Source organism: Furipterus horrens, unplaced genomic scaffold (genome assembly GCF_987537825.1).
Source record: "Furipterus horrens unplaced genomic scaffold, mFurHor1.1.pri manual_scaffold_17, whole genome shotgun sequence".
Lineage (NCBI taxonomy): Eukaryota > Metazoa > Chordata > Mammalia > Chiroptera > Furipteridae > Furipterus > Furipterus horrens.
In genome coordinates, this window is record NW_028327187.1 from 2,191,640 (window position 1) to 2,203,579 (window position 11,940).

Sequence of the window (11,940 nt, forward strand, 5' to 3'; positions counted from 1 at the left end):
AGAACTTTAGCTTCTGTCTTCTACCTTTAAGTGTAAAATTTACAAAATAAAAACAAAAGAAATGGGAGAACGCTAACACTGGATAGAGTCTGAACAAAGTAAAATACTTTAAAAGGAAAATATTATGCCAAGTTATTATATGTATATATGATTATATTAGCCTTGATTTAAACAAAATGATAATATATATTTATTGTGTGCTTTGTTAAGCATTTTGCATAACATATATTATTCAACCTTCAAAAAATTCCATGACATATAAAAAGATTAGAAAAGTACCTTATCAAGTGTTATTTGATTTAAATAATTTTTATTGAACTCATACCAAGCATCAGGCACTATGCTAGGTGTTAGGTGTTAAGTGACAAATAGTGATAAAGCAAACAATGCCTGTTTCCTTGGAATATATAGTCTAGTGGCATATATAGACATTAAATAAGTAATTGCTCAAAATATTTAAGTAGTGTGGGAATATTGTTATGAAACTAATGAACAAATTTCTATTAAAGTCAATAGCAGGTAGACTTTATTCAGACAGGAATATAATGGGAATCCTCTTTAAGAAAGTGAGGCTTAAGCTGAAACCTAAAGAGTAAGAATTGACTTCCGGCCAAGATGGAGGCTTAGACTGACACGCTCGGTCTCCCTCTACAACTAGAAAGGAATACAACTACCTCAGAACAAAAAATAACTAGAAATTCCAGAAAATAAAACTACACGGAAGCCCAACGTTTGAAGTTATAAACCAGCGGTGCTCCTCGGACAGGTAGGAACAGGGAAAGTGGGCGGTGCTGTTTGTGGTAGTGCCAGGGACAGCGGCAGGGAGAGCAATCCTGGCTGCAGTCGAGCCCCCACAGCTTGTGACCCCAATGCTGGGAAATACAGCCCCCGCATTGCCTCAGACAGTGAGGCCCAGAGGGCGTGAGCACGGATCCCAGTCTCCCAGCAGAGAATAATGGCAGTAATCCATCTTGGACCCCAGCCCCCACACAAAGTGCCACAGCACTGCAAAATAGGTTGCAGATTGCCGCCGGTCGCTGGGTTGTGACAAGTACACAGGCTCAGCCCCCTATGGCCTGCCCCAGAAGCAAAGCAAAACACAAATCTGTCAAAATGAGGCAGACAACTATAGAAATCCTGGTGACACAGCTCATCAGGCAACAGATGAAGAATCTGGCAGATGAACAGATAAGAAACCTATCAGAGGCTCAATTCAGAGCTATAGTTATTAGGTGGCTTACAGAATTAACAAAAGATTTGGAACAAGATGAGAAAGGATTGAAAGCTACTCATACTGAAAAAAGAAAAACATATACGAGACAAGTGGTGAGGAAATAAAATTCAGAGATCAAATCAACAAACCAGAACATAGTTAACCAGTGCAGAAAGAGGAAACAGAAAGCAAGGAAAGTGAGAAGAGGCTCAGAAACCTCTGGGACAGCTATAAGAGATTGAACATATGGATTATAGGATTGCCAGAGGGCGAAGAAGAAGAACTAGAAATTGAAAAATTAAATGAAAATATAATAAAGCAGAACTTTCCTAACTTGGGGAAGGAAATAGACTTACAGGTCCAGGAAGCACAGAGAGTTCCAGAAAAACTGGACCCAGGGAGAACCACTCCAAGACACATTATAATCAAATTGTGAAAAATTAAAGATAAAGAGAGAATCTTAAAAGCAGCAAGAGAGAAGAAAAGAATCATGTACAAAGGGGTCCTAATTAGACTATCAGCTGACTTCTCAAGGGAGACTCTGCAGGCAAGAAGGGACTGGCAAGAAATATTCAAAGTAATGAAAATCCAAAACCTATAGCCATGAGTACTCTATCCAGTGAAATTGTCATTCAGAATAGAAGGGCAGAGAAGGTGCTTCCAGGACAAAGTAAAACTGAAGGAGTTCATTAGATCCAACCACTGTTATATGAGATGTTAAAGGGACTGTTTTAGAAAAAGGAGAATTAAGACTATGAACATTAAAATGAAAACTGTATCACAAGAACCAACAACAGAAGCTAAGGAATTGAAAAAAAGGCAAACTAAATAGGCAACAAGAGTGGGAAAAGAACTATAGGTATGGGGAACATATTGGAGGGAGGTCAGCAGGGAGGGGTAAGGGGGTAAGGGAGGAAGATGGTACAGGAATTAAGAAGCATAGGAGGGAATGGAGTAGATAGGAAGATGTTGAGAAGAACTATATGCACAACCAATGGGCATGGACTAAAAGGGGGGACAACTGGAGGGAGGGGGGCCACCGGGTAGAGGGGAGCAGAGGGAAGGGAAATTGGGACAACGGTAACAGTATAATCAATAAAACATATTTTTTAAAAAAGTAAGAATTGACAACATGGGGGAATATGATTGTGGGAAAAGGGGTGGGCTGGGTGGGGGGACAATGGGGGGAAAATGGGACAACTGTAATTGAAAAACAAAATAAAAATTCTATTAAAAATAAAATAAAATATTATATTAAAAAAGAGTAAGAATTGAGCAAGGCAGAGTTATCTTGAGCCTCTTAGAAGCAAAGGATTTAGTGTGCTCCAAAGTCTTGGGGGTAAAGGAATCCCAAGAACAGTGTTACTGGAACATAATGAGGAAAAAAATAGAGAATAAGATTGGAAAGGCCAGATCATATTAGAGTGTGAGTGTTTTATTGAGGATTGGAAAATCATTGCAAATGTGTAAGCAGGGAATGACTTATTCACACTTATATTTCTTAAAAGATCACTCTAACTTTGTGGAAATGGTTACTGTGAGTCTAGACTAGTAAGAAGAAAGAAATGTCAGGAACCTATTGGAGAATTTTGGGTGGGAAAGTTGATTGCTTGGACTAGGGTGTTAGTACTGGAGATAGGAAGAAATGGACATATTTAGGATATGTTTTTGCAGTAAAATAGAAATTACCTAATGATAGATTGTATTTAAGTATATAAAGGAAAACCAGGTGAAAAGGTGAGAAAATGGATGAATGGAAATGTTTGTTACTATAACTAGGAAGGAGTGGGAATAGGAGTCAAGAGTCGAGCTTTGAGCCTGGAATTCCAGGAGGATATCGAACTGAATATGACAATGAGGCAGTAATAGGTCTGAAATTATAGAAACAGCATGAGTTAAAGATTCTATTTTGGGAATTACAACTAGATGCTATTTAATGTCATGAAAATAGATACAGTCAGCTGAGGACCATTTGGAACATTAAAGCTATAAAATAGAGAAACAACAAGCAAAACAATTGAATAGGAGCAGAAAGGAAAAGGTAGTCAAGAGCTTGGACTGCCATGGAAGCCAAGGGAAGAGACAGTCTTACTAAAGAAGAGTTATCCGCTTTATACACTACGAGAGGGTCAAAGGAAATGAGAAAACTGGTAAGAAACTCAGAGAAGTTCATTTAAATCAGTTTCTAAAAAGAAAAGATTTTTTTCTTGAATAGCATAATGTTATGCCACTAATAAGGTGTACATTTGGCTTTCATTAAAAAAAGCATATAAGATATCGTACAAGGAACATTAATGTTGGGTATAAAAAAAAAAAAAAAGACATAAAATTTGGAGGTATATTGGCTCTTCCAGCAGCCCAAAACAGAAATTTTCAATAATAGATTAAGATGACATTTTAAAAAATTTAACAACACAGGCATATAAAACATATTTCATTTAACATATTCTGTGAGCCTTCTTTTCATAAAAATGCGGAATTAGGATCATGTAGAAATGATTATTTTAAATATAAATGCAATGCAATATTGCCATTTAGTGAAGAGTCAGCAACTATGGTCACATAAAGGATCCCTAGAGAAGAAACAAACTATAATTTGTCTTTCCCAGTAGAATAGGTGTAATATTCTGTATAATGTCTTCATATGTGCTGCCTCAATTCTTCAGTCTCCTATCTATTTAAGTAAAAATTATTCTGCTGGAATGAGAACCTCAAAACTAATAAAAAATTTTAATGTAGCTCTGCTCTGCATAAAACATTAATATTATAAAATAAAGTATTACAACAAAAGATTTATATTCTTGTAAACAGGTATCCTGGAGTTCTGAATGCATAATAACATGAATATTATAATAATTTAAAGCAGATTAACTGTAGACCAAGAGTTCAGACTATTTTACTTATATAAATATTTAACATGAGCTTGCATCCTGAATCTTATAAAACTCAGAATAAACATATATGTGGGAGTTCTTCCCCCCAAACTCTTGCTTTTACAATTATTAATTAAATAGAAAAACACAGAACACTCCCCCAAACTCCAAGTTTTGTCTGTCTTTATTCAGTATCTGCAGATAAATAGCTGTAACATACTGAAATGCATAAGAGGCCCAGAGAACTATTCCCCAAACTGCCCCTCAGTAGCCATGGGATCATAAGCAAAAATTTTAATATTCACTTTTTCAGTTATAACTTAAATATATATAAAGAAAAGATTGTTATGTAAACAAACCAAATAAGAATAAAGTAACTGAAAATATGAAGATGGCAACAGTTCATTTTAATTGCCATGTTTTGTTGAATATACAGTATTCTATGTAAAAGAACTTACAAAATTATGTTTTCCACTAAATAAGAGTACATATATTAGCAAAAACTTTATTTTGAATTAGAAAACACAAGAATTATGTTAGATAACAGGTTTATGTACAAACTCAAATTTTATCAGATGAGGATGACCTCAAGTATAGTAGACATTTTCCCACTAAGAAAATCATTTATCCTGTTAGCAAGCTGTCATTCAGTAAGACTCAGTTGTTCAATTAAACAGATGGTGATAACAAAAAAATTAATGAACACGTACTTGTTTGCTTTCTGAACTAATTTGCATTTCTAAATTACTCAGCTTATGCAGCAATTAAGCATTAATTGCTTTTAGACAAATGAATATCTCAAATGAATGATGATTATGATAGAATTGCCTAAGAAAAATGACCCCTACTGTAGTTGTGCCATTGCAATATTCCGTGGAGTTTTTTTCAATATTTATTTATTTATTTTATTATTAAAAATTTTTTTTTTCATTTCTCTTCATCTCCAGGGAGAAATCTGATGCTTTATTCAAAACCTCATTAAGCTTCTAGTTCAAATCCCAACCCAACCTTGTGACCTCCTGCCTTGAAGTTCTTTCCATCAATTAAAGCTGATAGGGTCAGTTTGACTCCTGGTCGAAGAGTCTGAGTATAACCCAGTCCAATCAGGCTGGCATTATTTACTTTAGCAGAGAGAGAAGTTCTACAATCCAACTTGTATTTAGCAGTGATGCCAAAATGGGTGTTGTTACTGCCAGCTGTCCAAGTAAGGTTTATTGACGTTTCAAGCTTCTCATTAACCTTCTGGTAGATAGACCCTCCAAATTCAGTGCCATCATTCACATGAGTGTGCAGCTGGAAATCGGCAGCCTTGTAACCTAGGACAAAATTATTCTGTGACAGTTTGGATTTGGCTGTGTCAAAACTCATCTGATAGCCAGCAAGCCAACCTTCAAAGGCTAATACGGCCCAGCCATAGATGGTTGGGCCAGAAAAATCTATATCAACATTACTGCCAAGACTGAAACAATCCTGTTTGTAGGAGGCCTTCAATTTCCCACTCTTCTTTCCTGTGTTCAGTACAAATATGGTATCAAGAGTAAGTTTCAACCCTTCGGTCAACTTATTCTCCCAAGAGATTTCTGTTCCAAGAGTATTGTCTGTGTTCTATTTTTGGGTGAAGGTAAGTCCATAGTTACAAACCTTATATTTGGTCTCTAGGTTGCCTGAAGCTTTCCCTGTATCAGTATAAGCATGACCAGAAGTAGAAAATTCCACTCCACTACATAACTTGGTCCTCAGGTCTATTTTGACCATGCCAAACCCATACCCTTTGTTGAAGACATCCTTGGCAACCTTTCCTAGGTCACAGTAAGTTGGTGCATTACACATAGCTCCACCCAGAGAGCAGGTACTCCACTAGGGCAACACTGAAGGTCTTCTTCCACCTTATTTTAAAATTTTAATTACAGTTGATATGCAACATTGTATTAGTTTCAGGTGTACATCCAGTGATTAGACATTACATAACTTACTAAGTGATCATCCCAAGTCTTGTACCCAACTGACACCATACATGGTTTTAGAATGTTATTGAGTATATTCCTTATGCTGTATTTCTATCCGCATGACTATTCTGTAACAACCAGTCTGTACTTTTTGATCCCTTCACCTTTCTCACCCATCCCCCAACCCCCTCCCTTCTAGCAACCATCAAAATGTTCCCTGTATCTATGAGTCTGCTTGTTCATTTATTTTGTGTTTGTTCTTTTTATATTCAATTCTTGATAGATATATATGTATTGCTCTTTTATTGTTCATAGTTTTGATTTTTTAATTCTTCTTAAAGAAGATCCTTTAACATTTCATATAATACTGGTTTGCTGGTGATTAACTTATTTAGTTTTTTCTTGTCTGGGAAGTTCTTTACCTGTCCTTCAATTCTAAATGATAGCTTTGCTGAGTAGAGTAATCTTGGTTGTAGGTCCCTGCTTTTCATCACTTTGAGTATTTTTTGTCAATCCCTGCTGGCCTGCAAAGTTTCTGTTGAGAAATCATCTGACAGTCTTGTGGGAACTCCTTTGTAGGTAAATAACTGCTTTTCTCTTGCTGCTTATAAGTTTCTCTCTTTGTCTTTAACTTTTTGCATTTTAATTATGATGTGTCTTGGTGTTGGTCTCTGAGTTCATCTTTTTTGATACTCTCTGCACTTCCTGGACTTGTATGTCTACATCTTTTACCAAGTTAGGGAAGTATTCTGTCCTTATTTTTTGAATAGATTTTCAATTTCTTGCTCCCTCTCTTCTCCTTCCAACACATCCATGATGTGAATGTTGATATGTTTGAAGTTGTCCCAGAGGCTCCTTAAACTAACCTCATTTTTTGGATTCTTTCTTGTTTTTGCTGTTCTGATTGGGTGTTTTTGCATCCTTATCTTCTAATCTCTGTTTTGATCTTATACTTTATCTACTCTACTGTGATTCCCTGTAAATAATTCTTCATTTCAGTTAGTGCATCCTTCATTTCTGACTGGATACGTTTTATGTTGTTGAGGTTCTCAATAAGTTCATTGAGCATCCTTATAACCAGTGTTTGAACTTTGCATCTAGAAGACTGCTTGTCTTCATTTCTTTAAGTTCTTCTTTCTGAAGTTTTTTTTATGTTCTTTCATTTGGGACATGTTCTTTGTCTCCACAATTTGGCAGCCTCTGTGTATTCATTTCTATGTATTAGTTAGGGCTGCTTTGACTCCTTGTCTTGGTAGCATGGCCTATGTAATAGGTGTCCTGTAGGGTCCAGTGGTACAGCCTCCCCGGTCACTGAAGCTGGACACTTGAGGTGCACCCTTCGTATGAGCTGTGTATACCCTCCTCTTGTAGTTGAGCCTTTATTGCTGTTGGAATCTCAATAGGAAGGATTTACCCAGACTGACCAGCCGCAAGGGCTGATTGTGACCTCTGAAAAGCAACCTCTAACCACACTGATCTCTGACAGAGTGGAGAATCAGCTGTGCAGGGGCCCACCCTGGGGAGCAGGACTTACTTCAGCAGGACTCCGGTGCTGAGTCTGCCCCTTGAGTGTGTTACTTGTAGAGGTGCTTTGATGTGGTATGAAGCTGTCTACTGGATGCACTGGCTCTAGATCATCCTTGGAGGTGCAGGTCAAGGTCAGCCACTGCATGTATTCTATTTGGGGCCACCTGGCATGAGCTACAAAGTGATTTGAAGATGGCTTCTACTTGTACTGGGCTTGGAGGTGTCCAGGAGAGGTCAAGCTGTAAACCATGGCTATCTTCTGATAATGCCATGCCTGGGGCCACTTAGCAAAAGGTATGGGGCATAATGAGGCCAGATGCTGCTTGTATGAAGTATCTTAGGAAAATCTGAAGCATGAGCCAAGACAAGCCTTTTGTATGGAAAAGCCACTGAAAACAGCTTGTGTTGGCCCAAAAGGTGGGTGGGGTGAAGCCTCACAGAATTACCAGGCTGGGGTGAATAGTGTGAGACAGGTTGATGGAGTCTTAGATATGGTGCTTGCCTGCTGGTTTCATTGGTGGAGGGCTCCTCAAAGGAACAGTGGCCACTGCCAACACTTCTGTCTGGAAGAAAGCTTCCTCCACAGTCTTGCCCTGGTGCTGGATAATTCACTTACTTTCCCTATGTCTCTGGCACCTCTCAATCTGATGCCCCAGCCCTGAAGCTCAAAGGAAGTGAGTCCTAATTAGTTCATGTGCGGACCCTTTCAGAGGAACTGCCAGGATTCCAGAAGACTCTGTTCCCTCAGCCTCAATCCCTGCTGGTTTTTACAGCCAGAAGTTATGGGGACTTCTCTATCAACACTAGAACCCTGGGCTGGGGGGCCTGGTGTGGGGCTGTTAGCCCTCACAGCTCAGGGGATCCTCCGCAGCTGAGATACATTTCCCGATTTTTATCCTCCACTCATGGGTATGGAACCAGGCCATTCTGTATCTCTGCCCCTCCTTTTAGTTCCAATGGGGCTTCTTTTATTCCTGGTTGTAGGACTTCCATTCAGCTTGATTTCAGGTCATTCAAAATGATGGTTGTTCTGTACTTTAGTTGTAATTTTGATGTGGTTGTGGGAGGATATTAGTACTGCGTTTACCTGTGCCACCATCAGGACTGAAAGTCTCATTCGCTCAAGATATTTTCAAGTGTACAAAAGGAAGGAATAAACACTAGTAATGATGATTTATTACATCTTACCATAAGGTTTTTCATACCCGATTTTAAAAAGTCTGTCATCTTACATTTATAAATGTAAAAACTCCAAAATTTTCAGGGCTATTGTGACCTTTTACATGTAAAACTCAATTGTTTCTTAAAATGATTGTTCATAAAGAGCAACTGTAAATGGTAGTGAAGCGACATTATAATGTACCGTTAGCCAGGTCAACCTAACTTTTTTATCATACTACTTTGGTGAGATAAGACACTTGGTAGGATAGATGACTGGAACAGGGCAGTGGAAAAGTTTACTGTGACTAAAGGAAATCAAATGAATACAAATCAGGTGCATTTTTAAAAGGCATTTGTTTGAATAGAAATGCATGAATAAATCTGAAGGCAGAAGCATAGAAGAAGGCATTCAAGTTGAAGGAAGTTGAGTAGTCTTAGAAACAGCAGTAATGTATAATGTTGAAAGAATCTATTTTCTGCTGATCAACAAAATACAAGGTGTGGAAAATAGATAATGTTTTCTAATAGACATGGGAAAATTTACATAGAGATAAGATATAACAATGAATCTGGATTTCAACCATTCCTACACTTTGTAGGGTTCATATTTTTCTGAGAGTATAATATCTGGTGCACTTTAAATGGTGTATAATTTATATAGAGTGAAATTCACATATACTGAGTACAGATGATATTTCTTTATTCCCTTTTATTAAATTTATTGGGCTGACACTTGTTAACAAAATTCTACAGGTTTCAGGTGGACAATCTACAACACATCATCTGTACACTGTATTGTGTGTTCATGACCCCAACTTAAGTCTCCATCCATCACCATTTATCCCCCATATACTCTCTTCCACCTTCCCCCAACCCCTCTCCCCTTGGCAATTACCACAGTTGTGTCCATAAGATTTTTATTCTCTTTTTTCCATTTTTTAAACCCCTCCACCTCTCCCACCCAGCTCCCCTCACTAACATCTGTCAGCCTGTTATCTGTGAATCTGTCTCTACTTTGCTTATTAGTTCATTTGTCTTTTCATGACTGTCTTCTTTCACTCAGCATAATGTTTTTCAGGACCACCCATGCTGTCCCAAATAGTAAGATTTCCTTCCTTTTAATGGCTAAATAATATTCCATGGTGTAAATGTACCTCAGTGTTTTTATCCCCTCATATACTAATGGACACTTGGCTTCACCCAAACTTTGGCAATTTTAAATAACACTGCATTGAACATAAGATGCATATATTCTTTCAAAATAGTGCTTCAGTTTCTTCAGATAAGTTCCTAAAAATGGAATTGCTGGGTCATAAAGCAGTGTCATTTTTAACTTTTTGAGGTAACTCCATAACTTTGCACAGTGCGTGCACCAGTCTGCATTCCCACCAACAGTGTACAAGGGTTCCCTTTTCTCTAAATTTTCACAAACACTAGCTGTCTGTTCATTTATTGGAAATAGCCATTCTGACATGTGTAAGGTGATATCTTGTTGTGATTTTTACTTTGCATCTCTCTGATGGCTAGTGATGTTGAGCATCCTTTCATATGTCTTAGGGCCCTCTGTATGTCCTCCTTGGAGAAGTGTTTGTTCAGGTCCTTTGCTCATTTTTTAAATTGGATTGTTTGTGATTTGGGTATTGAGTTTTAAAAGTTCTTTATAAATTTTGTATATTAACACCTTGTCAGATGTATTGGCAAATATGTTCTCCCATTCAGTGAGTTGTCTTTTTATTTTGTTGATGATTTCTCTTTTTGTGCAACATAGTTTGATTTGGCCCATCTGTTTATTTTTTATTTTGTTTCTCTTCTTGAGGAGAAATCTCAGAAATAAATATCACTATGAGAAATGTCTAAGACTTTGCTGCCTGTTTTCTCCTAAGATTTCTTTTTTTTTTTTGTTTTAAGTTTAACATTTAAGTATTTCATCTATTTTGAGTTTATTCTTATGTATTTTGTAAGAAGGTAGTCTAGTTTATTTATTTATTTATTTATTTTTGCATATATCTGTCCATTATTCCCAACACCATTTATTGAAGGGAATATCTTTATCACATTGTATGTTTTTGTCACTTTCTTCAAATATTAATTTAGTATGAAGGTGTGAGTTGATTTCTGGCCTCCTTACTCTGTTCCATTGATCTATATGTCTGTTTTTATGCCAGTACCATGCTCTTTTGATTACTATGGCCCTGTAATATAGCTTAATATCTGGTAGCATGATTCCTCCAAGTTTGTTCTTCTTTCTCAAAATCCCTGTGGTTACTCAGAGTCTTTTGTAGTCCTATATACATTTGTGGATTCCTCATAGTTAAAGACATCTTGAAAGAACAAAGTTGGAGGCATCACACTTCCTGATTTCAAACTATAATAGAAAGCTATAATAAAGCAGTATTGTTCCAGCATAAAAACAACTACATAGATCAATGGATAAGAATAGAGAGCCAAGAAATACCCCCATTCATATATGATCAATTAATTAAGAAATGAACCAAGAATGAACAATGGGGAAAAAATAGTCTCTTCAGTAAATAGTACTGGAAAAGCTGGATATCTATATGCTAAAGAACAAATCTGGACCCCTATATTTCACTATACACAAAAATCGGCTGATAATGTAATAATGACTAGAATGTAAGACCTGAAACCATGAAACTCTTAGAAGAAAACATAGGGTATAAGGTCCTTGACATTAGTCTTGGCAATTTTTTAAAAAATTCAACACCAAAAGCAAATGCAACAAAAGCAAAATAATTAGATAGGAGTGTGTTGAACTAAAAATCTTCTGCACAACAAAGGAAATTATCAACAAAATGAAAATGCAACCTAAGAAATGGGAGAAAATATTTTCAAAACACATATGTGATAAGGTGTTAATATCCAAGATATACAAGTATCTTATACAACTGAAAAGCAAAACAAAAAACAAAAAAATACAAATACAAATAACCTAATTGGAAAAGGGGCTATGGATAAATAGATTGTTTTTAAAGAAGATATACAAATGGCCAATATGTACATGACAAAGTGCTCAACATCACTAACCATTAGGGAAATGAAAATCAAAACCACAATGACATATCACCTCATACTTATTAAGATGGCTATTATCAAAAATATAAGAAATACCAAATATGTCCTGCCTGGTGTGGCTCAGCGAATTGAGCGCCAGCCCACAAACCAAAGGGTCACCAATTCAATTCCCATTCAGGGCACATGC

At 36.9% G+C, this 11,940-nt stretch overlaps 1 pseudogene; it reads right to left on the reverse strand.

Moving 5' to 3' along the window:
* Positions 1 to 5,011: 5,011 nt before the first annotated feature.
* On the reverse strand, positions 5,012 to 5,916 carry LOC149990348 (non-selective voltage-gated ion channel VDAC3 pseudogene; annotated as a pseudogene).
* Between the last annotated feature and the right edge of the window lie 6,024 nt (positions 5,917 to 11,940).